This window comes from Lissotriton helveticus, chromosome 10, assembly GCF_964261635.1.
Source record: "Lissotriton helveticus chromosome 10, aLisHel1.1, whole genome shotgun sequence".
Taxonomy (NCBI): Eukaryota; Metazoa; Chordata; class Amphibia; order Caudata; family Salamandridae; genus Lissotriton; species Lissotriton helveticus.
Window position 1 is genome coordinate 636,111,434 of NC_136071.1, and position 27,549 is coordinate 636,138,982.

Genomic DNA, 27,549 nt, shown 5'->3' on the forward strand with positions numbered 1-27,549 from the left:
TTGGTTTTCCTTTAAACAGTGACATAATGACCTTTAATATAAGTGATTGCTCATTTTCGGATGTATGACATTACAACGCATGCTTTTACATCGCATGCTTTTACAACGTGGTTTTTACAACGCATACCATTACAACGCATAGTGCTTTTAGGCGCTGGGTAGTGAATTGTTTAATTTACTATTCCAACTCCAGTCCCCGTGGATAGTAGGGAAGGTGTTGGATAGTACATTAAACCTATTCCCTATCCTAGAGCGCCCCCCAGCGCAATGTGTTGTAATGGTTTGCATTGTAAAAGTTGCGTTGTAAAGGTTGTTTACCCTCATTTTCCCATACCTGCTTCCTGCACTCGCTCAACTTCTCCAAATGCGGGAGTTATTCAGCCACGCTGATTGCCATCACATACCTTTTTATAAAATCTCCTCATCGTTGTCATTTTGGGGATAGGGTAGTCAAACAAAATATAAAGAAGACTGTAAGTGACTGTTTACCCCCCAAGCCAAGCAAAAATAAAAAACCCAGATTTTGCGTTTGGCGCATACCATTTATTTTCAGATTTTAAGTTTATTTCAGCAGAGACTGGACACTGACGTTTATCAAATGTAAAACACTCTGGAACCGATGTGCATAGGTATTTTGCAGTTGCAAAGCCTGCAAATTGCAAAAAAACACAGGTTGTCCACCACAAAATAAGTATTTGGCATGTGCAAAACTCCTTTTGCAAGCTTCTGATTTATTAATAGGCTTGTTAGTCCCTCCTTAGTACCGCCTTGTCTTCATTTGTAACCTCCCATGAGGACTGGCCCTTTCACTTCTGTTGCTACATGGTATTTGTTATTTAGCCTGTAAGCACTATTTTCTTTGATGAGTTTCTTGTACTGCAGGCAGGACATGCTTCCCTGCAACAATCAGCGTGCCATGCGCTTTCACTTTACAAGCAGCCGGGGACAATTGCGGCCTCTTCTTTGCAAGGAAATAGGTTTTGCATTTACAAGAGTTCGAGCTATTGGCATTGTAAATGATAATGTCTTTTACTTGTGTGTTAATTAGCAAAACAGATAAATAAAATGCATTGTCATTTACAATGCCAATAGCTTAAACTCTCGCAAATGCTAGAGCTATTGCATTGCAAATGCTTGTTTTTTTATGTAGGAGCAGCCGATTTAAGAATAATGTTGACATGCTGTGAATGTGAATGCAGGTGTTGAGATCAGCTGTCCCACAAGGGCCATTATCCCTGGGTTTGCAACATCAATAGATATTCGCAAAATGCAACATAACGTATGCTAGAGTTAGCCTCATTTAGATATTTTCGAAACTCTTCAAAGGCATGAGACTGTATTAAAGATTCATAATTATTCAATTTTTAAAGGTAAAAGTTGGTTTAACTAAAATTGTTTGCTTAAGTGGCCCCTAAACTGTTTTCATATATATAGTGGGTTTAAAAATATATGTTTGGTTCACCAAGATTTCACCACATCTACGTATCTTGGCATGAAGCTATTGCCAAAAAGCAGAAACTGCTAATATTTATTGTGGTTTGCTCTCAAAATAGGTGTGAAGCAAAAAGTCTCATCCTTCATGATATGTGCTCAAGCAAATAATATTAACTAGCGTCCTCTAGGTCTGTTGAGACCTTTGGAGCCTACAACTAACAACAGGTGTGTGATCTCTGCTGATTTCATAGTGAACCTATCCGATATGACAGTTGGTTCACAAATAGGATGACTTCACACCCGTACAGGAAAATTGTGCATTTCAGCCCTTTACAGATACTCTATTGTGCCCCTAAAATGGCACAAGTTTTCTAGCATAACATATTTCAATTTCATGGGCTATCCTAAAAGATAGTGTTTGACTGGGGACCTGAGGTCTCATTGTTTGGGATACTTTGTGCATATGGCTATGCGTTAATCAAGGGATATCACCCAGATATTGCTGCTAAATCATTGGACAACAACAGCATTTTGTAAGATTCTTGAGCAGTGTTTGCAGCTTTTTGCTAATTCTGCTTAGACCAGTTGTGAAGCAGTACTACCATCAAACAAATTTGTGTATAATATTGCCACACATAACTATGTGTTTGCTCTTTATGTGTGAAGTACACAAATTATTTTATAGAAATTTTCAGTCAACACCTTATAAATATTGCTACTGATCTTTCTTCTCTTTTTCAACAAACGCTCAACTCACATGTGAACATTGCTTAAGTCCTCATCGCAGTCCACGAAGTTTACTCCTGCACATTATCCAGGCAGGAAACTAGCTGACTTTTTTATAGTGTTTTTTTCTTTTATTTCTCAATATTTGTGCATGTTACCTACCCCTTGTAACTTTTTCAGTTTCTCAATCTTCTCATTCAAACTGATCATCATAGTCTCTTCAAGCAGGTCTGTGACAAAGATCAGTGACTGTCATATTTTCAAAACCAAACTCTATTTTTGTTTAAATCTAAATATTGGTCAGACAAACACAGGCATGGCTCTATAAAGACAACAACATATCACATAGTAAAAGAATACTGTCATATGAAGAATCACGTCTAAAATCACAATTGCATTAAAGGTTACAAACTATCCTTATCCAGGATATATAATTTCTTATGTCACACCATTGGAATGTAGAAATCTCATAAGTGCCAAAAGTGGGTGGGCAACAAGAGTAAGGACACGCTAGGGAGACATGGTAAAGGGTAGGAAAAGCAGAGTGTAGTACAGCATGAAGCATGTAGTGGAATTGAGGGAAGAGGCAAGGCACAAGGGTGGTGCTGAGCACGGAAGACGAAGGGTGGGGGAATTACACAATGACATACTAACCGCCTCTTGCTATCCACATCTTTTATAAATCCTCCCCATCCTCTTCTCACAGATCTTCAGCTAACAAGTGATTTCAAGGGGCATTAGTGTGCTATACATTACAAGCCACTGTCGGTATCAACATTCTCTGGCCTATGTGTTTAGCCGTGCTTCTGAATGTTTGTGTGCATACATATAACTTGCACCCTGAGTCACTTTAAGTCTTGCAGGATGCCACCAAGTCGCTTCAATGACCAAATCTGTAAATAAATTATTTGCTGATTGCTTGGAGTACAGATCTTGAAGGTTTGCTGCAGGGAAGGGTTGTATGATGTTACAACTCATGCTTTTACCCCTCATGCTGTTACAATGCACATTTTTGCCCTGACTTGCTGTCGGGGTGCGCTGGAGTTTAGAATTGTATCATTTACTGTTCCAACTCCAGTGTGTGCAACAGTAGGGAAGGTGTTGGTCCTTATACCCCCTACTGCAAGCCATTTTTGTTGTAATGGCATGCGGGGTAAAAGCATGCATTGTAATGCATGCGTTGTAACGGTTGTTTCCTACAGGGAACTGCTTGCAGGACTCTGAGCACTGTAAGCTGAGCCTCACTGGTGGAGGTACAACAGTTGAGAGAGGAGGCATCCCCAGATTAAATGCTTTTTTACTGTTAATTCAGATTCCTCCTCAAAACCAAGGAAATTCCAGAGTCCTACAGAGGAAATAAGAAAAAAAACAGAACACCTCTGGAGTCAATAAGAAGGACGCCAGTGGACACCTGGAAAAATATTCGGACTAAAACCGTATCTTGCCACTCCAGTTCAACGCTTAACTTGATGCAATTCAGGAAAGCAAGCACTAATGCGAACGGATCCAGGGTGCAGTCAGTGAGCAGCTGTCGATGTTTAATGGTATACAGGGCAGGAAGATGGCTGAAAGAGTGGGTTCAGTCCACCTAAATGTTGCCTTTGATAGCTGATGGTTATTGTACTGAAGTTCAAACTTTGAACAATGAACGGAGCATCACTGGAGTCACATGGAGACCACCGCAAAGCTCGCCTGTTCGTTGCTTGTGTTGCTTAACTCTGCAAAGTCTTTGAGGGACTTGAAAATGTGTTGACATGTTTATGAGGTTTTTCTCAGCCCCCTTTGACACTGGTGTCCTCTGGTGATTCGGTGCTGAGTGTGCAGCAGTGAGACACTTTCAAAGGATTTGCAATGGGGATGTTTCAATTTGAGTCACTCTGAAACATTAGAGGTGTCTGAATTGTCCTTAGTTGATGTTAACCGGACGAGTTTCTTGTGAGACGCCTAGGATTGTGATGCTGCAGGTGGAATATTCCTATGATAAAACTTAGTGAATCAGAGTAACTTCTACTTGGTTGTCAAGTGGATTACCAACGGATCCGCAGAGACTCTTCCATGGTGCATCAAAGGTTTGTGTGATGGGAACTGGATGACCTTCATATCCCAGTTGATCTGTGAGTTGCTGGTGCTGAATATCTTTGTCCGAAGCAATGCTTTGGCGATTCTGTGGCATGCATGCCACTATTTGCAAGGCAACAGCAGTGTTTGAAGTGTTGGTGTGAGAAGCTAAGGGTAGACCTCTTCCAAGTTCGCCGATAGGCCTTTGCCAAGTCCTTGCTACAATGGTGACATGTCTTTCATGGATGAATGGATGGTTGCGTTCATAGTCAGCAGTATGAGTCCTTGAGGATGTCTTTAGGCATGACCAAACCTGGTCAGAGGCCATGGTGAGGATCTTCTTCTTCCGCATTTTTGCATTATAAATGGTCCTCTGGTTCGCCAGTGCAGAATGACAAGTCTCTTGCTTCTCTCCTTTCTTCGTGTGGCTTTAGCATGCTGTCATCTGCCTTTCAGTTAGCATTTTCTATGTGACACTTCCTTTTGAATCGATACCAAAGGGCATGATGGACGGGTCGTTTGAGCAAATCAAACACTCACACCCAGTCAACTGATCTGGGTTTAATCCATCATCATTCTTTAGCTCACTCCACCACCCCAGTTCTGACATGGCCATATGCTAATCAATCTGACCCTGTGCCTCACGGGAACAGTCCAGCCCGAACTACCAAGCCATGTCTTCCCTGGACCAGAAACAAGCATCCTGGGAACGGTTTTGGGTTCATAACCCTCATCAGCCAGGCTTTCTTGAATCCAGTGGCAAAGTGAGCAAGGGACCCACGTCTGGGCATACCCTGCCAACTTAGGGCAAACAAAGTGATACCAAAGACGATGATGGACGGAGCGTTTGAGCAAATGAAAACACTCACTCCCAGTCAACTGATCTCGGTTTAATCCATCATCATTCTTTAGCTCACTCCACCACCCCAGTTCAGACATGGCCATATGCAAATCAGTCTGACCCTGTGCCTCATGTGAAAAGTCCAGCCCGAACTGCCAAGCCATGTCTTCCCTGGACGGAAACTAGCATCCTGGGACCGATTTTGGGTTCTTAACCCTCATTAGCCAGGCTATCTTGAATCCAGTGGCAAAGTGAGCAAGGGACCCACAACTGGGCATACCATGCCAACTTAGGGTGAACAAAGCAATACCAAAGGGCATGGTGGACAGGTCGTTTGAGCAAATCAAACACTCACACCCAGTCAATTGATCTGGGTTTAATCCATCATCATTCTTTAGCTCACTCCACCACCCCAGTTCAGACATGGCCATATGCAAATCAGTCTGACCCTGTGCCTCATGGGAACAGTCCAACCCGAACTGCCAAGCCATATCTTCCCTGGACCAGAAACAAGCACCCTAAGACCGGTTTTGAAGGCAGTCTATACTTCATTGACAGGTTAGAACAAGTTTATGAGGTGCCTGACTGGTAGCAGGGGTGGGACCTCAGGTGTAATTTACTCCCTTGCTAGTGGCAGAGCGAGGTGCTGTCATTCCTCATTACTAGCTTGATTGATTAAGTTCAGGAGGAGGCATGTGTAGTTTTTGTAGAATGCAGAGCAGGCACCTTAGCCCCCCCATTAGCGAGTCTGCCTAGCTCCACTTTTTGCTCAATGTTCAGAGGTAACAAAGGTGTGAGAACAATCACAGGTTTTATATGCCCTTTTCTTGTCGGCCATGAGCCATTGCCTCTTCTCACCACAGAAATATATCAACATACTTTCCTTTTGTTGACAAACCTAGGAGACAGACTGGAGGTTGCCTTCACCCGTAGTGTAATAGGCGGGTAAGTTAAGTCAGAGTTAAGTACGTTTGGGCAATCCATCTACCCATCTGCACAGAATCACCAAGGCTCTGGCAGGGTCTCAGAGCGGAACGATTGGCAGCAGTTTGGGACTGGTTGCTGACCACAGCACAGTAACCTTGCAACTCTCATGGCAGTGACTGCAGTGCAGGAGGTGAGGCAGAACCTCCACATCTTGGAGGAGCAGGTGCATGGAGTTACCGCAGTGCTGAGACTCTGGTCGCAGACAGTGAAAAGTAGTGTGGTGTTGAGGGTTGGCAGCGGTAAGTGATTTTCAGTAGATAATAACTCTTGGGCCCCTGTTGGGGTAAACAACACTGCGGGTGATATTTGGTGGTTTGGGCAATGGCCCTCTGCACTCAAGCGTGGCTAGGCTCCACTAGGCCTTCCTATGTGCTCATATTGATGTTGGTGCAGGGGACTCAAAGGGGTAGCTTTGTGCAGAGGTCTTACTGTGAGGATAGAAGGAGCCAATAGAGATCCAAGGCCTAATCAATGTAGGGGTACCATCAGCACATGGGGCCACAGAGTGGAACAACTCTCCCAACACTTCACCTTTTTGGTATCCCAGGTAACTTGGTTTCACAGCAGGCAGGATTGGATTTTTCATTTGGGCAGATGCAGAAAGCAAGAACACCTTCCCAGGGGATATCTGTTGGTTGCAGGCAAGCAAGACACTCGCTTGAAGGTCTGATCACCACTGAAGTATAGTGGGCCCTAGGCACGCGTTAGGGCAACAAACGATGAAAAGACAATGCTGGCTATAGCTGGCTGAGAGCACTTGGGTCAAACATTCATTTGCAGAGTCAACTGACTGGTGATACCCTAAGGGCTTGCCTGTGCACAGTGTAGGGGACAGCACTGTGGGAGAGGTTGTTGTCCTTTGATGTGTCCTGAGTACACAACAGGCTTGTCCTCCGCACAGGAAAAGCAACCAGGACATTTTCACTTACATAGTCAGAGTCATTGATCATCACTACTTCCCATAGGGCCATGTTGAAAGACTTCCAGCAATGAGAGCCAGTGTATTGACCACTGGCATAAATTAAGTGATGATTATATTGCAGACCTGCCAACTAAAACAAAATGTTCACCATGTGACGATGGTGCAGTGCCTTGGAGGGGGCGGGACCTTGTGCCGAGAAGTACTCAAGGGGCACTTTTGCCACAGCCCGCCCTAAACCCCCTCCTCCATAAAAACAAAGGCTCATGTTGATGTCCTGGGGTGTTTTCACACCCCTTAGTGGATGTCTGCAGTTCAAAGCCTCTGAATACTGTTTACAGTGATTTTTAGCTTGTTTTTCCCTGCCACCATGTAATATCGGCTCCTCACCGGGTGACCGCGTGAAGGGAGCCGATATTGTGTTCCACACTGTGGCACCGTGTGAGTTGGCAGGCCTGTATTACTTCCTGACACCAGAAAGTTTATAAGTAGGTGCAGGTAGGTACCTACAGCTAGTATTAACACCACAATCACAAATAGGACCCAGTCAAGTCTTAATAAATCAATACTTGCTCAACCCTTGGTAACTTGGCTCACGAGCAGTCAAGCTTAACTTAGAAGACAGATGTTAGGAAAGATGAAAAGCTGGCAGACAATGTGAGGGCTTAGAATGCCATGATAACAGACATCCCCATGAGAGGGGTCCTCCCCACGCAAGAGACGGAGGGGTCACAGGCATGCCATGCTGGTTCAGGGGTAGCAACAACACACGTGAGCCACTCGGTGCCCGGAAATGCAGTAGATACACAACACTCATGAGAAGTAGGTCGACTCATGGTACCTGGTAGAGAGGAGGTATTCCTTATGCGACCCTGCGGGTTGGGGGGATTCGTTCAATGTTATGATCTTTACTTTTAGGATAACGCTGTTTTATGTGCGGATCCAGTAATGTGCTCCATTAATGCAAGGTTGATATTGAGACTACATCCTATTTTTGAACGGAATGTACAGACATTATTGTCATACTCCTGTGATGTATAACTGCTGTCATAATTTTACTGTGATTCTGGAAGATTAATTAATGCAATAAAAATGTCTTTAAAAAAAACAAACTTATGAGACAGGTGTGTTAAGCATTTAAAAACACCAATACAGTAAATAAGAAAGACACAACACACAATATAAATCAAACTCCAATTTATAAAAATAGCAAATATATTTTTATGAAAAAAATGACACCAAACTGATAAAAATCAAATGTTGGGAACTGAAGATATGAATTTTTAAAGCCTACATGTGAACATTTGCTTTCTAGTGTCTAAAAGCCAAAAGCGCCAACTTGGGACATCTGGTCACACTTGACCGGGACAAAGTCAAAGTTTCAGGTCGACCGCGAAGGGGCACGGGTCAGATACGATGAGCAGTAGGGCCTGGTCAAGTTTTTACCTTCTGACATAGTCACTTTTTTGAGTTTTTCTCTCTACATGAGCAAAGCTCCTTATCAGGCCGGGTTGCAGCTCAACGATGGCGATCTGCTTCCACATGATGCCTTGGTGACTCCTGGAGGTATTGGTTCTCATCTTCGACAACAAACAGCTCGAGTGTTTTTGGTTGGGTAAACCTGGATTTCAGACGGTGTTGCAGTTTGACGTCACCAGCTTGACTGTCGGTGACGGGTTGGTCAACTTATGGAGGTTTTTATCAACAATTCTTCAAATGGTCTTAAACTTCTGGGTCTTCTTCCAGAAGGTGCTTTTCAGGTCTTGAAGTGTCCACAACACCAATCCAAGGTTCCAGAAGCTCGGATTTGCTTTGTGGAAAATTGGGTCTACAAGACCTACAACACACCTGGTCAAATCCTTCAGAGTCCAGGTGAAGCTGGTCAGCTGGGTTCTTCTTGATGAAGATGATGCAGGTGGATCTCTTTTAATCTGTTGCTTTCAGAGAGTCCACTCCTTAAGCATTCAAAGCAGTCCTTCTTTTTGGTGAACCCAAAGTGTGCAGCAGGTGCAGTCCTTAAGAGTTCAGTCCTCTTGGTAAAGACCAGGGGTTCTGCAGGGCAGTCCTTCTTCTTCTTGTTTCTTCCAGGCAAGGATCTGAGTTGCTGGGCAGCTCTCCTATATTTATCCAGGTTTCTGGGCTGGTAAGCAGGGCGCCCCCCTGACCAGTAGCCGTGCTTCTGAATGTTTGTGTGCATACATATAACTTGCACCCTGGGTCACTTTAAGTCTTGCAGGATGCCACCAAGTCGCTCCAATGACCAAATCTGTAAATAAATTATTTGCTGATTGCTTGGAGTACAGATCTTGAAGGTTTGCTGCAGGGAAGGGTTGTATGATGTTACAACTCATGCTTTTACCCCTCATGCTGTTACAATGCACATTTTTGCCCTGACTTGCTGTCAGGGTGCGCTGGAGTTTAGAATTGTATCATTTACTGTTCCAACTCCAGTGTGTGCAACAGTAGGGAAGGTGTTGGTCCTTATACCCCCTACTGCAAGCCATTTTTGTTGTAATGGCATGCGGGGTAAAAGCATGCATTGTAATGCATGCATTGTAACGGTTGTTTCCTACAGGGAACTGCTTGCAGGACTCTGAGCACTGTAAGCTGAGCCTCACTGGTGGAGGTACAACAGTTGAGAGAGGAGGCATCCCCAGATTAAATGCTTTTTTACTGTTAATTCAGATTCCTCCTCAAAACCAAGGAAATTCCAGAGTCCTACAGAGGAAATAAGAAAAAAAACAGAACACCTCTGGAGTCAATAAGAAGGACGCCAGTGGACACCTGGAAAAATATTCGGACTAAAACCGTATCTTGCCACTCCAGTTCAACGCTTAACTTGATGCAATTCAGGAAAGCAAGCACTAATGCGAACGGATCCAGGGTGCAGTCAGTGAGCAGCTGTCGATGTTTAATGGTATACAGGGCAGGAAGATGGCTGAAAGAGTGGGTTCAGTCCACCTAAATGTTGCCTTTGATAGCTGATGGTTATTGTACTGAAGTTCAAACTTTGAACAATGAACGGAGCATCACTGGAGTCACATGGAGACCACCGCAAAGCTCGCCTGTTCGTTGCTTGTGTTGCTTAACTCTGCAAAGTCTTTGAGGGACTTGAAAATGTGTTGACATGTTTATGAGGTTTTTCTCAGCCCCCCTTTGACACTGGTGTCCTCTGGTGATTCGGTGCTGGGTGTGCAGCAGTGAGACACTTTCAAAGGATTTGCAATGGGGATGTTTCCATTTGAGTCACTCTGAAACATTAGAGGTGTCTGAATTGTCCTTAGTTGATGTTAACCGGACGAGTTTCTTGTGAGACGCCTAGGATTGTGATGCTGCAGGTGGAATATTCCTATGATAAAACTTAGTGAATCAGAGTAACTTCTACTTGGTTGTCAAGTGGATTACCAACGGATCCGCAGAGACTCTTCCATGGTGCATCAAAGGTTTGTGTGATGGGAACTGGATGACCTTCATATCCCAGTTGATCTGTGAGTTGCTGGTGCTGAATATCTTTGTCCGAAGCAATGCTTTGGCGATTCTTTGGCATGCATGCCACTATTTGCAAGGCAACAACAGTGTTTGAAGTGTTGGTGTGAGAAGCTAGGGGTAGACCTCTTCCAAGTTCGCCGATAGGCCTTTGCCAAGTCCTTGCTACAATGGTGACATGTCTTTCATGGATGAATGGATGGTTGCGTTCACAGTCACCAGTATGAGTCCTTGAGGAGTCTTTAGGCATGACCAAACCTGGTCAGAGGCCATGGTGAGGTTCTTCTTCTTTTGCATTTTTTGCATTATAAATGGTCTTCTGGTTCGCCAGTGCAGAATGACAAGTCTCTTGCTTCTCTTCTTTCTTCGTGTGGCTTTAGCATGCTGTCATCTTCCTTTCAGTTAGCATTTTCTATGTGACACTTCCTTTTGAATCGATACCAAAGGTCATGATGGACGGGTCGTTTGAGCAAATCAAACACCCACACCCAGTCAACTGTTCTGGGTTTAATCCATCATCATTCTTTAGCTCACTCCACCACCCCAGTTCAGACATGGCCATATGCAAATCAGTCTGACCCTGTGCCTCATGGGAACAGTCCAGCCTGAACTGCCAAGCCATATCTTCCCTGGACCAGAAACAAGCACCATAGGACCGGTTTTGAAGGCAGTCTATACTTCATTGACAGGTTAGAGCAAGTTTATGAGGTACCTGACTGGTAGCAGGGGTGGGACCTCAGATGTAATTTGCTCCCTTGCTAGTGGCAGAGCGAGGTGCTGTCATTCCTCATTACTAGCGTGAATGATTAAGTTCAGGAGGAGGCATGTGTAGTTTTTGGAGAGTGCAGAGCAGGCACCTTAGCCCCCCTCATTAGCGAGTCTGCATAGCTCTACTTTTTGCTCAATGTTCAGAGGTAACAAAGGTGTGAGAACAATCACAGGTTTTATATGCCCTTTTCTTGTCGGCCATGAGCCATTGCCTCTTCTCACCACAGAAATATCTCGACATACTTTCCTTTTCTTGACAAACCTACGAGACAGACTGGAGGTTGCCTTCACCCGTAGTCCAAGAGGCGGGTAAGTTAAGTCAGAGTTAAGTACGTTTGGGCAATCCATCTTCCCATCTGCACAGCATCACCAAGGCTCTGGGAGGGTCTCAGAGCGGAACGATTGGCAGCAGCTTGGGACTGGTTGCTGACCACAGCACAGTAACCTTGCAACTCTCATGGCAGTGACTGCAGTGCAGGAGGTGAGGCAGAACCTCCACATCCTGGAGGAGCAGGTGCATGGAGTCCCCACAGTGCTGAGACTCTGTTCGCAGACAGTGAAAAGGTGTGTGATGTTGAGGGTTGGCAGCGGTAAGTGATTTTCAGTAGATAATAACTCTTGGGGCCTTGTTGGGGCAAACAACACTGCGGGTGATATTTGGTGGTTTGGGCAATGGCCCTCTGCACTCAAGCGTGGCTAGGCTCCACTAGGCCTTCCTATGTGCTCATATTGATGTTGGTGCAGGGGACTCAAAGGGGTAGCCTTGTGCAGAGGTCTTACTGTGAGGATAGAAGGAGCCAATAGAGATCCAAGGCCTAATCAATTTAGGGGTACCATCAGCACATGGGGCCACAGAGTGGAACAACTCTCCCAACAATTCACCTTTTTGGTTTTCCAGGTAACTTGGTTTCACAGCAGGCAGGATTGGATTCGGGCAGATGCAGAAAGCAAGAACACCTTCCCAGGGGATATCTGTTGGTTGCAGGCAAGCAAGACACGTGCTTCAAGGTCTGATCACCACTGAAGTATAGTGGGCCCTAGGCAACAAACGATGAAAAGACAATGCTGGCTATAGCTGGCTGAGACACTTGGGTCAAACATCCATTTGCAGAGTCAACTGACTGGTGATACCCTAAGGGCTTGCCTGCGCACAGTGTAGGGGACAGCACTGTGGGAGAGGTTGTTGTCCTGTGATGTGTCCTGAGTACACAACAGGCATGTCCTCCGCACAGGAAAATCAACCAGGACATTTTCACTTACATAGTCAGAGTCATTGATCATCACTACTTCCTATAGGGCCATGTTGAAAGACTTCCAGCAATGAGTGCCAGTGTTTTGACCACTGGCATAAATTAAGTGATGATTATATTAGCAGACCTGCTGACTAAAACAAAACGTTCACCATGTGACGATGGTGCAGTGTCTTGGAGGGGGCATGAGCTTGTGCTGAGCAGTACTCAAGGGGCACTTTTGCCACAGCCCGCCCTAAACCTCCTCCTCCATAAAAACAAAGGCTCATGTTGATGTCCTGGGGTGTTTTCACACCCCTTAGTGGATGTCTGCAGTTCAAAGCCTCTGAATACAGTTTACAGTGATTTTTAGCTCGTTTTTCCCTGCCACCATGTAATATCGGCTCCTCACCGGGTGACCGCATGAAGGGAGTCGCTATTGTGTGCCACACTGTGGCACCGTGTGAGTTGGCAGGCCTGTATTACTTCCTGACACACGAAAGTTTAAAAGTAGGTGCAGGTAGGTACCTACAGCTAGTATTAACACCACAATCAGAACAAGGACCCAGTCAAGTCTTAATAAATCAATACTTGCTCAACCCTTGGTAACTTGGCTCACAAGCTGTTGTGTTTCTATCTAGGACCCTAATTGATATTCCCGATGTATGCCCTTATATGGCTATAATAAATAATATCCTTATAAAGGCATAAGAATCATATCCATATTTAGTAATAGCCCAGGCAGTCCAAATACGGCATGGCTACTCCTCTAGACTCCTAGAAAGTACAACGCGTTCTTTAAACAAACCAAGCCTCCAGCAGCCCGGGAAATCCCCCTACTCTTGTTTTGATTTGCACAAGAACTCCTAGAGTCAGAAAGAACTGTTAGTTCTTGATGACGTCTTATGTCCAACCTCACGTCAAACCCGGCACCTTTCAGGTATAAATATACCAACGTTGCCTTAAGCCAGCACACGGTGGTTTGGAGCAGAGCGGCTATCTACTTGCCCGGAAGCCCAGCTGATGCGAGGAGCCGAAGGAAGCCGCCCCTCCCTTTTGACGCACTGAGAAAGACGCTGTCTTTTTCTCCAGCCGAGAAAATCCAGCTCCGGTGTTTCCAGCCACCCTTGCGGGTTGCTGGGATATCGAGTCCTGAGAGAGAGATACAAGACCTCCTTCATTCTACGAACCAAGGTATGGAGCTGACTAAACCCTTAAGAGATTTCTTGATTCAGATCCTTGGCAAAAACCCAACTTAACTTAAACTGCTACTTACTTACTCCTTCCCACGTATTAGGCCTAGGTCAGGTACACCGGGGTAGGCGTAGATTAGAATCACCAGTTGAGTACGTTAGTCAATGTTTTTATGTATGTATATATTTTATCCATTTTAAAGAAACCATATCAATGTTTTTACAGTATTATTTCATAATACTCCTTTTACTGTACGCACTTTACTTTATGATAAGTATTGCAATTGTGGCAATTCATTTCTCTTGCATGAGAAAGAAGACTGCTCAGTAAATAACACCTTTTATTGAAAACGCCGTCTCTCTATTTCTCTGCACTCTGGTGAAACTAAGTGCGCACGATTGACTGAGTGAAATAATTGTCTATTGTTTTCACACGACTCTAGAGATACACTCTTTATTCTGAGGGAGCAAAGTTGTCATGTTATATGGTTGTCAGAAGCTAATCCCTTCTTGTCTATCCAGGGAAGTTAAACTCCTCCTTGTTTACTCGAGAAAGTTTCTAGTGACCTCTGAGCTAGCTGGCAAAACTAATTAAGTCTAATATAGTCAGTAGAGACCTAGCCGACCTCCGTCTTACGTCTACACAGCTGTTTATATTATTCCAATGCGCAGAGCCTATTGGGAATATAGGAACTACACTACATGGAGCCCAACGTTTGGTAAGGCGATAATCTAACGCAAGACATTAGAGTAACTCAGTCATGCTTTTTCACACAGACCCTTTTTCCCGTAAAAACTCCAAAAGACGTCTGGAGTGGGAAAAAGGTTAATATCCGCCGGAACTTAGTAGGATGAGAATCCTATGTATTAGTTTTTGGTTTAGTCAAAGTTGAAGGATACAGTGTTCCAAAATATTGTGCACCTAATCTTCGTTTCCCTTGAAACTTGATCTGCAACAAAAACTTTCTGTTAAGTAAAAATGACGGAAAGTGAAGACGAAAGGGAGGAAGCTAGAATAGCAGCTCAACTCCTAACGGATGACACAAGTCTCCGAGATGAAGACCCGAATGCTATAATCATTCCGGTAAATGTAAGAAGAACTATAACTAAAAAACTTATCGAAAATGGAGTATCATCACGAGGTGGTACAGTCATATTCGCGGTAGAGGCCCATGAATATCGGCAGACAGAGGTATTCTTTTCATGGATACATTTTCCAGCAGCACACGCTGTGACACACGAATTCCACTATTACAAAATAGGGTACGCTCAGGATGAATACGCTCCTTTCGAGGACGTTGAAATCCCACTAACTTACCAAGAGCACCTGCTCTGGTTTAATGGCACCATAAAACATCAAAATCACATCAGCAGGCTCGGTCCACTAGGTAGACCAGGAGCCACGTGGCCGGTTCTAGCCAGCTACACACCACATCCAGACATTGAAAAAATGTCAGACCGAGAGCTTTTAGCTCAACTAAAACTGTTAATTAAAATACACAGACAATTGGTCCAATATGTCATGCGGACTTCAACAGTCCAACCGGCAATAAAAATTCCACAGACCACCCCTCACCAGGGGAACACAAATAAAATCACACCACAGAATATACAATCAGCCATTGGCAAAACTCCCGCAAAACGGGAACAAATTCCATTCTGGTTAGCTCAGAAAATCACTCAAATAGAGGAAGTGTTTCCTGATACTACTCCTAATGAGAAACACAGAATTCTGACTATCTGTCTTCCAATGGGGATCGCACCACATGTTGAGGACTGTGACACTTGGGGCACAGTCTTTGCTTCGATTTACACAAAAACACATGGTGTTCCGTCCATGGTGGTTATACCAGACGTACTAGGACAGATTCAAAATGAATACGGTCCAGAACCTGCTTTAACTCTGGGTATGAAATTACTGAAAGACTTCAAACAGGTCTTGGCTATATTATTAGCCAACATAAAAGGAGAAGCAGCATCTGTGGCGATCCGCCAGAGATTGAAAGAAACAGATATAGCAGAACAACCATTTGAACTTGCCAGAATCATAGAAAAATCCTATGAAGAACTAGGTAGAGATAGTTTGGGTGGGAAACCAGTAAAACCCCAACTACTTGATCCTGAAAAAACATTTATTAAAAATAATCTAAATACTCCAAAAAAGAGTTGGAATGGAAATAAACAATCCACTCCCCCAAAAAAACGATTCCAGTCCAGAGGAAGGTCTCCTCAACGGAGAGATAGATCTCCAGAAAGAGGTGGCAAGTCTCCCCATAGGTAGCCCTCTGAGAAAAGATACAACCTTAGAGATAGGGATAAATTGAGAAAACCTGACAGATATCAAGATATTGATACACGTCCCTCTCGATCTTTTCAGACTTCCTCACAGAAATCGGAAAGAAGAGGACGGTCAGAACACAAGGAAGAGCACGTCAAGTCCAAAGACAAGGAACCTGCTCATCAAAGTAAAAAATTACAATTTCCAAAGAAGAAGGTAGCTAGTATTTATAATTAAACATGCCGAGGATATTGAGGACACAACTGAAAAACGGAGAGTGGGCCCAGACAATGCTAGAGACGCGCAGCAGAAGTGAGCATAGCTCGCAAGATCTTGATGAATCTTCTGGAGACAGTGGACACGAATGAATACATTCAAGTGGAAACTGCAGACACCAGAGTTAGCAAACCCCATAAATTATACGAAATAACATTACGTATAGAGGGGGACAAGACTAGGAAAGTAAGGGGTCTCTTTTGGGATAACCTTTCAAAAGGCTATGACATCATGTTAGCTGAGAAAGACTGGCCACCAGAGTTTGTCAGGGAGTGCCCTCATGGCGAAGAAATGATTATGCCTGCCTACTCAAATCATATTCCAATTCATAAAAAATATACACTTGCAAGAAAATGGGCAGTGACCCAAGCTCCTGCATTATATAAAAATCATGTAGGATGGGATGAGGATTCTCCTCATCACAAAATCCAGTTAAACAATCAACCCACTGCACAAAGGCAGTACCCAGTTAAGCAAGAAGCTAAAAAGAAAGTCAGGGATATCTTAGATCAACTTGAATATCAGGGGGTGATTGAAACATGTACCTCACAAATGAACAATCCTTTGTTTCCTGTCTCCAAGCCAGACGATTCATATCGTCTAGTTTTGGACTACAGACACCTTAACTTATGTTGCAAAACATTTGCAGTACAAAACTCACACAGTGCAGCACTAATGAATAACATCGTGCGCAAAAAATATAAGACAACATTAAACATCTCTAATGGATTCTTCTGTCAAAACATTGCACCTGAAAGCAGGTATTTGACCGCTTTCTCAATAATGGGGTCGAAAAAAGACTTCTTTCGACTCCCACAGGGATTCAAGAATAGCCCAGGATTATTCTCAGCAAGAGTAACAGAGTTACTACAAATATATGATGATGAGGCATTATCTTGTGTCGATGACATCTATCTCACAGATGATGACCTGGAGACTCACTTGAAAAGAGTGAACACCATAATACTTGGGTTCGCAGCTGAGGGTTACAAATTCAACTTTAAAAAATCGCGAATTGCCCATCTAACTGTCCTGTTTTTAGGATATGAATTATCAAGTGAAGGCAAAAGCCTAGCAGACAACTTCTTAGATAAGTGTGCTGTACTCCAAGCACCTAAAACGCTGAAGAACTTATAATCAATACTAGGTTTCCTGAATTTCGGAAGAACATACATTCTAAATTATGCAGAGAGAGTTAAACCTCTCTATGAATTAATAAAACCTGATTTCAAACCAATAAATTGGACTCAGAAACACACAGAAATTTTAAGATCATTGCAAACAGACATGTTAACTAAAACAAAATTACAAACTCGCGAAAACGTGCGCAACCTTGTAATCCGAGTCATCCCAGGAAGATGCGGATTCACGTACCTGACCTCTAATGAGGGAGAAACGGTACCAATAGCTTACAAATCACATTTGTACACACAAGCTGAAATGAAATTCAGTTCTACTGAAAAAATTCTAAAAGCGGTTCAAACTGCTGTAGCAAAAGAAAGAGCCCAAGCCCAAGGCAGAAGAATAACTGTTTTAACAGCAGAATCAGCCCTTGAGGCATTAACAAGCCCACGCAATTTAAATGCTGTGGCATTAGATCCAAAATGGATACAATGGGAAAATTCTCTTGCTGCAGAAGACGTGAAGTACTATTTTGACCCAAAAATGAAAAAACTAGAAAATCTAGAATATGAATAAGAATATCCTCTGCCAATCAAAATTCTGCCTCTCGAACAATACACATGTGTAATCTACATGGACAGATTTGCACAACACTACGATGTAGAAGAAAAATTCTACAACTCAGCGTGCGCGATTGTTAAAGGTCGCTGGCGCTTTGGTAAATTCAGACCATTAATTACCAAAACTGAATCACTCAGAAACTGTTCAGCTCAGCGAGCTGAAATAAGATCTTTAAAGATGGCGCTTGAAAATGCCGATCACGAATTCCCCACACTAATAGTGTGCGATTCACATTTCTGCGTAAAATCTTACAATAATGACATGCAGACCTGGATTCAAAACGGTTACAAAGATGACACAGGTGCCACAATAAAGCATAAAAAGCTCTGGGAACAGGTAGTTCTTTTGCAGAAAGAACTACAAAAGACTCACGTGATACATACACTGAGTCATCAACGTGATGGCGTTCACGTTGCAGGGAATTCATTGGCTAACAGAGCCACAGCGGAAGCGGTCCAACCGGCTTCCGGAGCCACAAAAAAGCGTTCTAAAAATTACATAGACGGAGAAACTATGCGGTAAAAGCCTCATTAAAAGGCGATTATGCAGCATTACCTCTCGGCTATCCACTCAGTTATACATACATAATTGATGCAAACTCCGTTCCTTTTGCTCAAATCCCTGGAGTGGGGGACAGAGTAATTCCAAACACGAACAGGAGAGTCTTTTTAATAGCAGACGCACATATGGGATTGGGTCTAAGGCACCATGGGAAAGTGAAATCTCTAAAAGAATTACAATCAGAATACTGGTGGCCGGGGATGAACTTGCAACATTACAAATTTGCAAAGGATTGTCCAAACTGCAACCGAGATCGCAGTCATGAACCGGACCAGAATAGTGCCAGGATACCTCTATTAGAAAGCATAAGGCTATCTATACGCAAAAATCCAGCAGGAGAAACGCGATCCCATAAATATTAAGACTATATACACTTAAAATGCAGACACCAGCGCTCGGCTGACGCCAGAACTGTTATAAAAGATTTGCGAGTCTTTATCGGCATATACGCAATTGGCATGCTACATTCTGACCAGGGTCCTGCGTTTAGCTCTAGGGCTTACAAAGAGGCCATGGCCAGCATGGGCACTGCATTGCGGTACTCTTCTCCCTTCCATCCCAAGGGAAATGCGGTAGTGGAAAGAAAAAACCGTGACATAAAGCAATCTATAACAGCGAGGGTATTAGGTTCGGGTGATGGGTGGGTCAAACATTTAACAAGTGTCCAACGTAGTTTTAACAATCTGCCAAGAAATTCTCTAAAAGTTTTCACTCCCTATGAACTATTTTTCGGTACTAGAATGCATATCCAGGACTTAGATAGTCACACTTCAGTGGTAGAAGAAAAAGCCTTTGATATCAAAGACCGTTTGGCTGTTTTACAGGACTTAAATGAAACAAAAAGAAGTCTGAGTAATCTAAAGCTAAAGCCAACGGCCACTGAAGAAAAAACACCTGTCCCAGCAAGACCTGTCTGGATTCCAAAGATTGGGGATCTAGTCAGAGAGAAGATCGCGGTGAAGAAGGAATTTGGGCCTTCTTACAGAAAAGCAGTACCTGTCTTAGCTGTCAGCAGAACAAGATCATTAGTACTACCGCCCCTTGCTGGTAAAAAGGAGAACCAAGTTGTATCCATCGACCTGGTAAAACCACAATCATGTGGCCAATAATAAGTAGTAGGCCCAGTGGACTCCGAAGAAATAGCAGAAGACCAAATCTTGCTACAATCCAAGAGGTTCAAACTGAAAGACTGATCACATTTGATAAACCTGCAGTGAATAAAAAAGGACTATGCAACAAAGCCATGGAACTTGTGCCTCTTGAAACCCAAATTGCAACAGTTCGTCAAGAAACACCAGTCTACAACGATGTAGCCTCAGACTATGCTAATGAAACAAAGAAAAATGCAAGGACTAATGAGAATCCGGAAGCAATACCAACTATTGACAGAACTGCATCTGGCTACTTCATCAATTTCGATGACTTTTCTGAAGATCCAAGCGAGCATGAAGAAACGCCAGCAACAAAAACCTTCAAAGACAAAGTAACTGAACTCTTTCATCAACTCAAAGAAACATACCTATTTTCTCCATGGATTGAATTTTGGATTGTGTTAGGTGTACTTTTCCTCCTGCTTTGGCTCATCATGGTTCTATGTTTGGGAAAATTCATTGATGGAACATATAGTACAATGGAGACAGCAAGTCAGAACATCAACTTGGTCCTAAAGCCTCACACATCCTCTCACATCACAAAAAGAGAACTGTCACCAGTGAACATCACAGCCAATCCAATACCCGGTGGGGTAGCATGGGACAAAACGGATTATGAGATCTATGGCCCGATTGAGCTCTTGAAATATCCACACCAATTTAAGGTTTCATTAAGTGACTTTGTGACACCAAGTACTTTCTCTGATGATTGGGACTTTGAAAATATTAATAATATGATGTCAGATTTAGTAATGTCAGCCAAATTTACAGAACATGATTATTTACAGGGTTCATTGAATTATGAGGAGTTATATTGTTATAATCATTTTGGTCATCACTATTTGCATAAATCTGTTCAACCTAGAAATGTTTTAAATTATAATCAATGGGAACATTGTGCAACACCGCCTAAAGGCAGCTCGAAAACATTTTATGAGAAATTCCCATACTTCTCAGGTTTTAACACAAGTGATGCAGAAACGTTTTATTTTAGAATGTCAAATAAGACAGGAATGAAAACAATGTTGACAAATACTAAATTGATTTATTCTGAAACATTTTATGAAAAAATGACTACAAGGTTTAGAAGCATTATTTAGAGCCTGCATGATCCCAGAACAAATAATATTCTTGAATGACACCATTCAACAGACAACCTGTCTTGGTTTAGCCAAGATAAAAGACTTAAATAAACCGTCTATTCTGAAGCCCATGCCTGATAGTAATAGCACTACAGATGTAGAGATAGACGTATCCCATATTTTACACCAAAACAGAACACATCCTGATTGGAACAAATGGTTGATCTGGCCCACAGACACAAATAACTGTCAAGATAGATTCCTGAACAAAACACAGGGGTTTAAACAGACCAGGCCAGACCCTAGATACTCCCAGAGACAACATCCAGGGATAGTTACAACATACAGTGTAGGGAAACTCTGCCTTGAATGGCTACAGAAATCCACACTGGCTGAAATTAAGCAACACTTGACTTTACTTAAAGACGGTGCTGACTTGCGTGATTTCATACTGGGACCACGCAAACAGCGTCAAAAACGTTTCATATACGCCGGTATATACGCTGCTTACAACGAGGCTTGGAAAGTAACACAAATTGAAACAGCTGAAAAAATACGAGAAATTGATCGTATAAATTTGGAAAAATCACTTTCTGTAGTGGACAATGGGTTAACGACTCTGTCCTCCAGAATATATTCACTGGACAGTATTGTATCATCTGCTATTGATATAATAGAGCAGGACTTACTAATGTTACAACATGGTCAGTCCCAATTACGTTCTATTGTACAGCTTGGCTGGACGTTGCAATCTGCGTTCAGGCTACGTGCCATGGCGTTTAATCAATGTAACGTCATTTTTCTCTATCTTTAACCTTACTGATAAACAAATCAGTTTGGCACAAAAAGGAGCAGACTATACGATTCTGAACATTGAAAAACTTGAGAGATTACCATTGACAATGTCAGAGAGACCTGTCATTGAATGGATAATACACGGAACAATTACAATTCCGATAACAACTTTCCAGTTTAAGTATTGCCAAAAATATATACCATCAGGCCTGTATGAAAGGTTGGGTAAAGGATACATCAAGTCAACATGGAAATTACCTTATACACACAAATGTTATAGTGAAGGGAAAAAAGAGGTATTCCTTAGTGGTAACAATTGTAAAAAATCACTAAGTGGTACACTCCTGTGTCAAGGTATTAACTTGCATGGAGCCTGCGAGGGGTCTTCAAATAACCTTTCATGTCACCTGCACGGCACTCCTGCAGCACAGATAGAGCCATTTTTTAGACAGCTTTCCAACGGCAGCTACGTTCTAATAAGTGATCACAGCTGTTGTTGCATGGTGCCAGGAAAAGCCTATCTCGTGAGTGTTAGTTCCATGGTCACTTGCTGTATGCAAGTATTGTATCCAAACAGCAATCCAGACTTGGAGGCGGGAATATGGCCTTCTTTGAATATCTCTTCTATTCGAATTGATACTTTAAGCAGAATGAAATCCATTCTTTTACAAACAACTGTGCCTTTAACCTCGTCCAAAGAGACGTATGATCTGCAAGTTGCAAGGACAGCAGCAGAGATACATTCCCTATTATCAACAAATTGCCCCGTACATTTCGTAGAAATGTTAAGCCAAATTTTAAACATGTCTGATACCAGTGGTATCGCACATGTATTTAAGACAATTTTTTCGGGACTGTTAACACCCTTTGAAACAGTTCTGGGCATCTTTCCGAATTTTGTCCATTCTGTCTTCGGTGGTCTGCCTCTACTTTTGGGACTCGTAGCAGGAATTATATTTTTGATCCTTCTGCTCCGATATGGCAAGCCAAGCCACAGACAAGACTCCAGCAACGATGGGAGAAACGATCCTAGCTATACGCTACCGGGACCACATCACTAAAGTCCTCGGATTGGCCCGGCTAAGAGATCTAAGTACAACCTGGTTTCTTTCATTCAGACCTATCTGGCAAGATTGCATCTTGTGTGTAAACAAAAGGGAGGACGGAAATGGACTATATTTAGAGGGGTCCAGTGTACTTGTCCAGAGAGCAAGAAGCAAGGTTGTACACAGTTCCCCTAGGGTTAAACAGGTAATAAGGTCTCTCTCCCAGCTAGCTGAGAGTCAGCAAGGGGGTGTGATATGCTAGAAGGTCAGCAAGTTCCTTGACGGAACTAAGGAAGCCTCACACAACTGATGAGCTGGATGACATGTCTCATTCAGCCTACTTGGGATGTTGTTTAAATCATCGGCTTCCTGCTCCTACGTCGAGCCGGCGCTGCAATGCCCGACGGGTGACAACAAGTGTCACTCTTTTACGGAGGTCTTTTGTTCCTTGCCGTGATATGTAGAAACTTGTAAGGCTAGAAAAAGTGAGGTAGTGAGCAAAAGGTGAATAATTTAAAAAAAGTTGGATAGTCCACGAGGGAACCTTTATTCATGTGGCTAGCCACTTTGTTAAAAAGTGCAGAGAGGGGTACTGAGGACCAACGTAACTATTAGTGTGGCCTCATATCAACCCTCCACTTGGTCAACATGTTTCATGCCCGGCAGGGCAATTCTTCAGGACCGAAAAAGTGCTCATATAATCCTTATGTGCCCAAAAGGTGAGCTACAGGGTATTGATAATACAACCTGAGAGGTCTAGGTCTATAGCGGGCGTGGAATGCTGCATCACCGTCAGACCTAGGGATCAAGTAAACATAACAATTGCTACATTATCGTTATTGATTACAACGCTGACAAACTAAGCGTTGTCTTCACCCCAAAAGTCAATCACGCACCCAGTTATACATGATCTACTAGGTGTCAGAGGAATATTGGAGTGCAATGTGGTGAGGGGAGAGAGACCGTTATTACATGCAACATGACATGACCCAGAGGGCATTTGGGGCATGTGTGAGTACTACTCATTAAAAGGTGGTATGTTGTTTACTAACACTACAGCCACCGTGATAGGAGAAGATATTCATTAAAAATGGAAAGCCACTAAGCCAAAAGGAGGAAGACAGACACTCTGTGGGATGGTTGTTATATGATTCATGTAACCTACCCTTGTGAGCCCAATGGCAGTCTGCGCGGCTAGCTCCTGTAGGGACTGCGCTAGGGACCTAGCCCTGTGGGAGGAATGAACAGGGGAAGGAAGCATGTAAAAGCAGGATCAACACATGGGGTTGTCACCAGGGACGTAATTAATGTAAGGCAAGGGACCACCGGTGGCTCCACCTCGCCAGGCTGTCACTTAACTCTATGGTGTGCAACCACAGGGGTGTCTTAACCCGCTTATGAACACCAGAAAGCAGAGGTGTTCAATGATTGAACCATCGGTAGTTAGGGGTTAAAACTAAGAGAAATGATGGCTTGAGGGGCAGCTACAAGCTAGCTGAATGCACAGCCTAGACAGCCCGGCGGTACGGGGCGCCCCACGTGGGCCCCTGCATGTATGCCGTTATCAGGGAGCGGCGGCGAGCGATTGCTCGGTCCAGCGGGCTTACCTTAGCGGCGGGGAGATTGCGCCGATATCACCTACCCCCACACGGACGGCGTGTACTACACGCGGAACAGCCGGTGAAGAGCAGGAACACAGCCGCCATTAAGAGCAGGGCGTGCGAGTGCGAGGGGGGCGTGGCCATCGTGACGGAGTCGCCAGGGGCGCCAATCAGGGGCCACTCGTTAGTGATGATGGGAAGTGTAGTTTGGCTTTACAGGTCAAAGGACGTGAAAATGCAAACGCGGTAATAGGCGTGCATTGCGAGTAGGGAGGAGTGACGTGACTCGCAAAGCACAGCGAGGCAGCGCCAAAGGTCCACTCAGTCGCAAAAAAGGTTCCTCAGAGTAAGGTTCCATATATTTACTATAATTTTACTATCACAGATGGTGACAGGCGACGTTTTTCTGTTATGGGAAATTGAAAATGCCAATACCGGGAGTATCCCGAGACATGTCGGAGCCGCAGTCAAAACAGGGGACTAACCAGACGTTAGTGGGGTAAACAGGAGGTGTGTGCGGTTAGTGGTATCACAGGCGCATCCAATGTATTATGTGGGGCAGCTCCACCCAGGCTGGGACCACCCGTAGTTAGAGGACCGATAACTGACTTAGAGATAAAGTGGCCATGGTTGGGTAAATAACAAGGCCAGATGGGACAGAATGACCCGGGGGTTGACTCAGGGGTGGAGATACCACGGTGCCCATGGGACTAGTATAGCCTCAGATTAGAAGTGCCTCTGTGTCCGTAGGACTGGTGTGATATTGTTGTGCAAATGATATAAAGGAAGGATGACCAGTCTCTTAAGCACTAGGCAGATTTGGGGTGGTCAATTGGCGGAGTCATCTTGCTAGTTGATTCCACGGAATAGAATCGTTCAAACCACAGGTGTCCAATTGTAGACGGTGCACCCACCTCTGTTCCAGTCTATATAGTGCATGTTGGTTGATGGAGGGGTGACATTCCAAGACTATCCATTGAAGGTTGTCTGCCCTGCGTCCCGCTTCTTTGCAGTGTTCATAGAGCCTGGTGTGTGTCTTAGTACAGTGAATGTTACTATTATGCTCAATTATCCGTGTTTTCACAGTTCGCATAGTCATGCCTATGTATTTAAGCCCACAGGGACATATGAGCATGTATATGCATCGGCTACTGTTACAGTTGGTGTGTTTGTTCATGTGCCAGGTAAACGTTGTTGTCAGCTTGATCTCTTTGCTTTGTATGGCTTGAGGGCAGACGATGCAGCTACCACAACTGAAGTGCCCAACCACTGGTGGCAAGTCCCAAAGGGTGTTCTCACGGTGGATGCTTGACTTCCTGGGTCGAGTGTGGGTCAGAGTGTCCTTAAGGTTAGCAGTTCTTTTGAAAGCAAAGCGTGGACGTGGGATATCCAGCCCAGCGGAGTTCAGAGTGCCCCAGTGTGAGTTGATTGTCTTCTTGATGAAGGTGGAATTCTTGGTGTATGTTGTCACACAAGTAATGACATCATCTATTGGCTTAGTATTCGTCTCCAACAAGGCTTCTCTATTGTTGTTACGTGCCCTTTTTAATGATTGTTTCAGAAGTCTGGTCGGGTAGCCTTTATCCTGGAGTTTATGTTGGAGGGTAGAAGCTTCACGTACAAAATCAGTCAATGACGTGCAATTTCTGCGAATTCGGAGAAATTGTCCAAAGGGTAGGTGATCCCTCAAGGCTCGAGTGTGGTGGCTCTGATAAGGGAGGAGACTGTTCCTGTCGGTTTCTTTCCTATAGAGAGTAGTGGTAATCTCTGAAGGATCAAGCCTGATGGTGAGATCAAGGAAGGGGAGAGAAACGGCGGAAATGGTACCCGTGAATTTGAGGTACGGGTTCTGCAGGTTAATCCAGGAACAAAATGCCTCACAACTCGTCTGATCCCCCTTCCATAGGACCAAAATGTCGTCGATGTAGCGGCGCCAAAGGGATAGATGTTCGAGGAAAGGATTGGTTGCAGCAGGGTAGATGAAATGTTCCTCGAAGGAAGCCATGTATAGGCAGGCCAGGCTCGGCGCAAAGGTAGAACCCATGGATGTACCACGGATCTGATGGTATAATTGCGATTCATACCTGAAGAAATTTTCCGTCAGGGCTATACTCGCAAGGGCCATGATGAAAGAGATGGGGGTGCAGGATATCCACTCCTCAGATCTCAAGGCATTCTCCACTGCTTCCAAGGTGGCTTGTTGGGGGATGTTCGTGTAGAGTGCTTCTACGTCCAAAGTCAATATTAAATTGCATCTTACCTGTGCTTCGATGTCTGCTATGCGGAGAAGAATGCGTGTTGGACGTCTGTCTTACACTTCCATCAGCAGTACCAATGGATATCGATACTTTGCTAGGTCCAGTAAAGACTCATGCATCGTGTTGTCCCCAGCGGTTACCTATTCTGATGACGGCATTCGTTGAGACTTCACCACTACGAGTAGGTGGCGGTGAAGTACGAGAGGAAAGCAGCACCAAACAGGTACAACCTTCTGTGAGCATTGCTGATCCTGACATCGATGATAGCAATCATTCTCACATATGCACAATTTCAGCATTTTCAAACTTGGTCGAACTTTCACCTGATGTTGTAGACCAATTTTTTGCAAGCCTGTCTGAAATGATGTTCTCCCCGGAGCAAAAAGAATAACTTTTAAAAACAATGAGCACACAGCGTTCCCTGAACTCTGAATTCGGCCTTCAGTTTTGATAAACACAGCTACTGAAAACAATTGAAACTATTTTTCCCTTGAGAGCGAAATTATTATTTTTTTCACTTCCAAAATATTTACCCTTTTTTGTGGCACAAAGTACTCTGCTTAAAGTAGAACTATTCTTAGAGAACGGAGCTTCTATTTTAGGAACTCTAGAGACAATATTTTACCTCTAGCAAATGTACAGCATTGTATAAATATGTGATGGAATGGTCTCGACTTTTTTTTCTGTATTCAGAGCCATTTCATGTGTAATTTTCGCAATTCATTCAGCTGATATATATATATGCATTTAACTGAATGATAACACTGCTTGAAAAGCGTACAATACCAATACTCATTTTTGTGTATTTGCCATATACCATTTCAAATGCAATTTATGTATTTTGGGGTGGGTTGGAAAACACACATGCATCGTTTGTTTAATATTGCTTAGTTTTTAGTAATGATGGACATTAATTCGTGGAGTGGGTGTTGTGTTTCTATCTAGGACCCTAATTCGATATTCCCGATTTATGCCCTTATATGGCTATAATAAATAATATGCTTATAAAGGCATAAGAATCATATCCATATTTAGTAATAGCCCATGCAGTCCAAATACGGCATGGCTACTCCTCTAGACTCCTAGAAAGTACAACGCGTTCTTTAAACAAACCAAG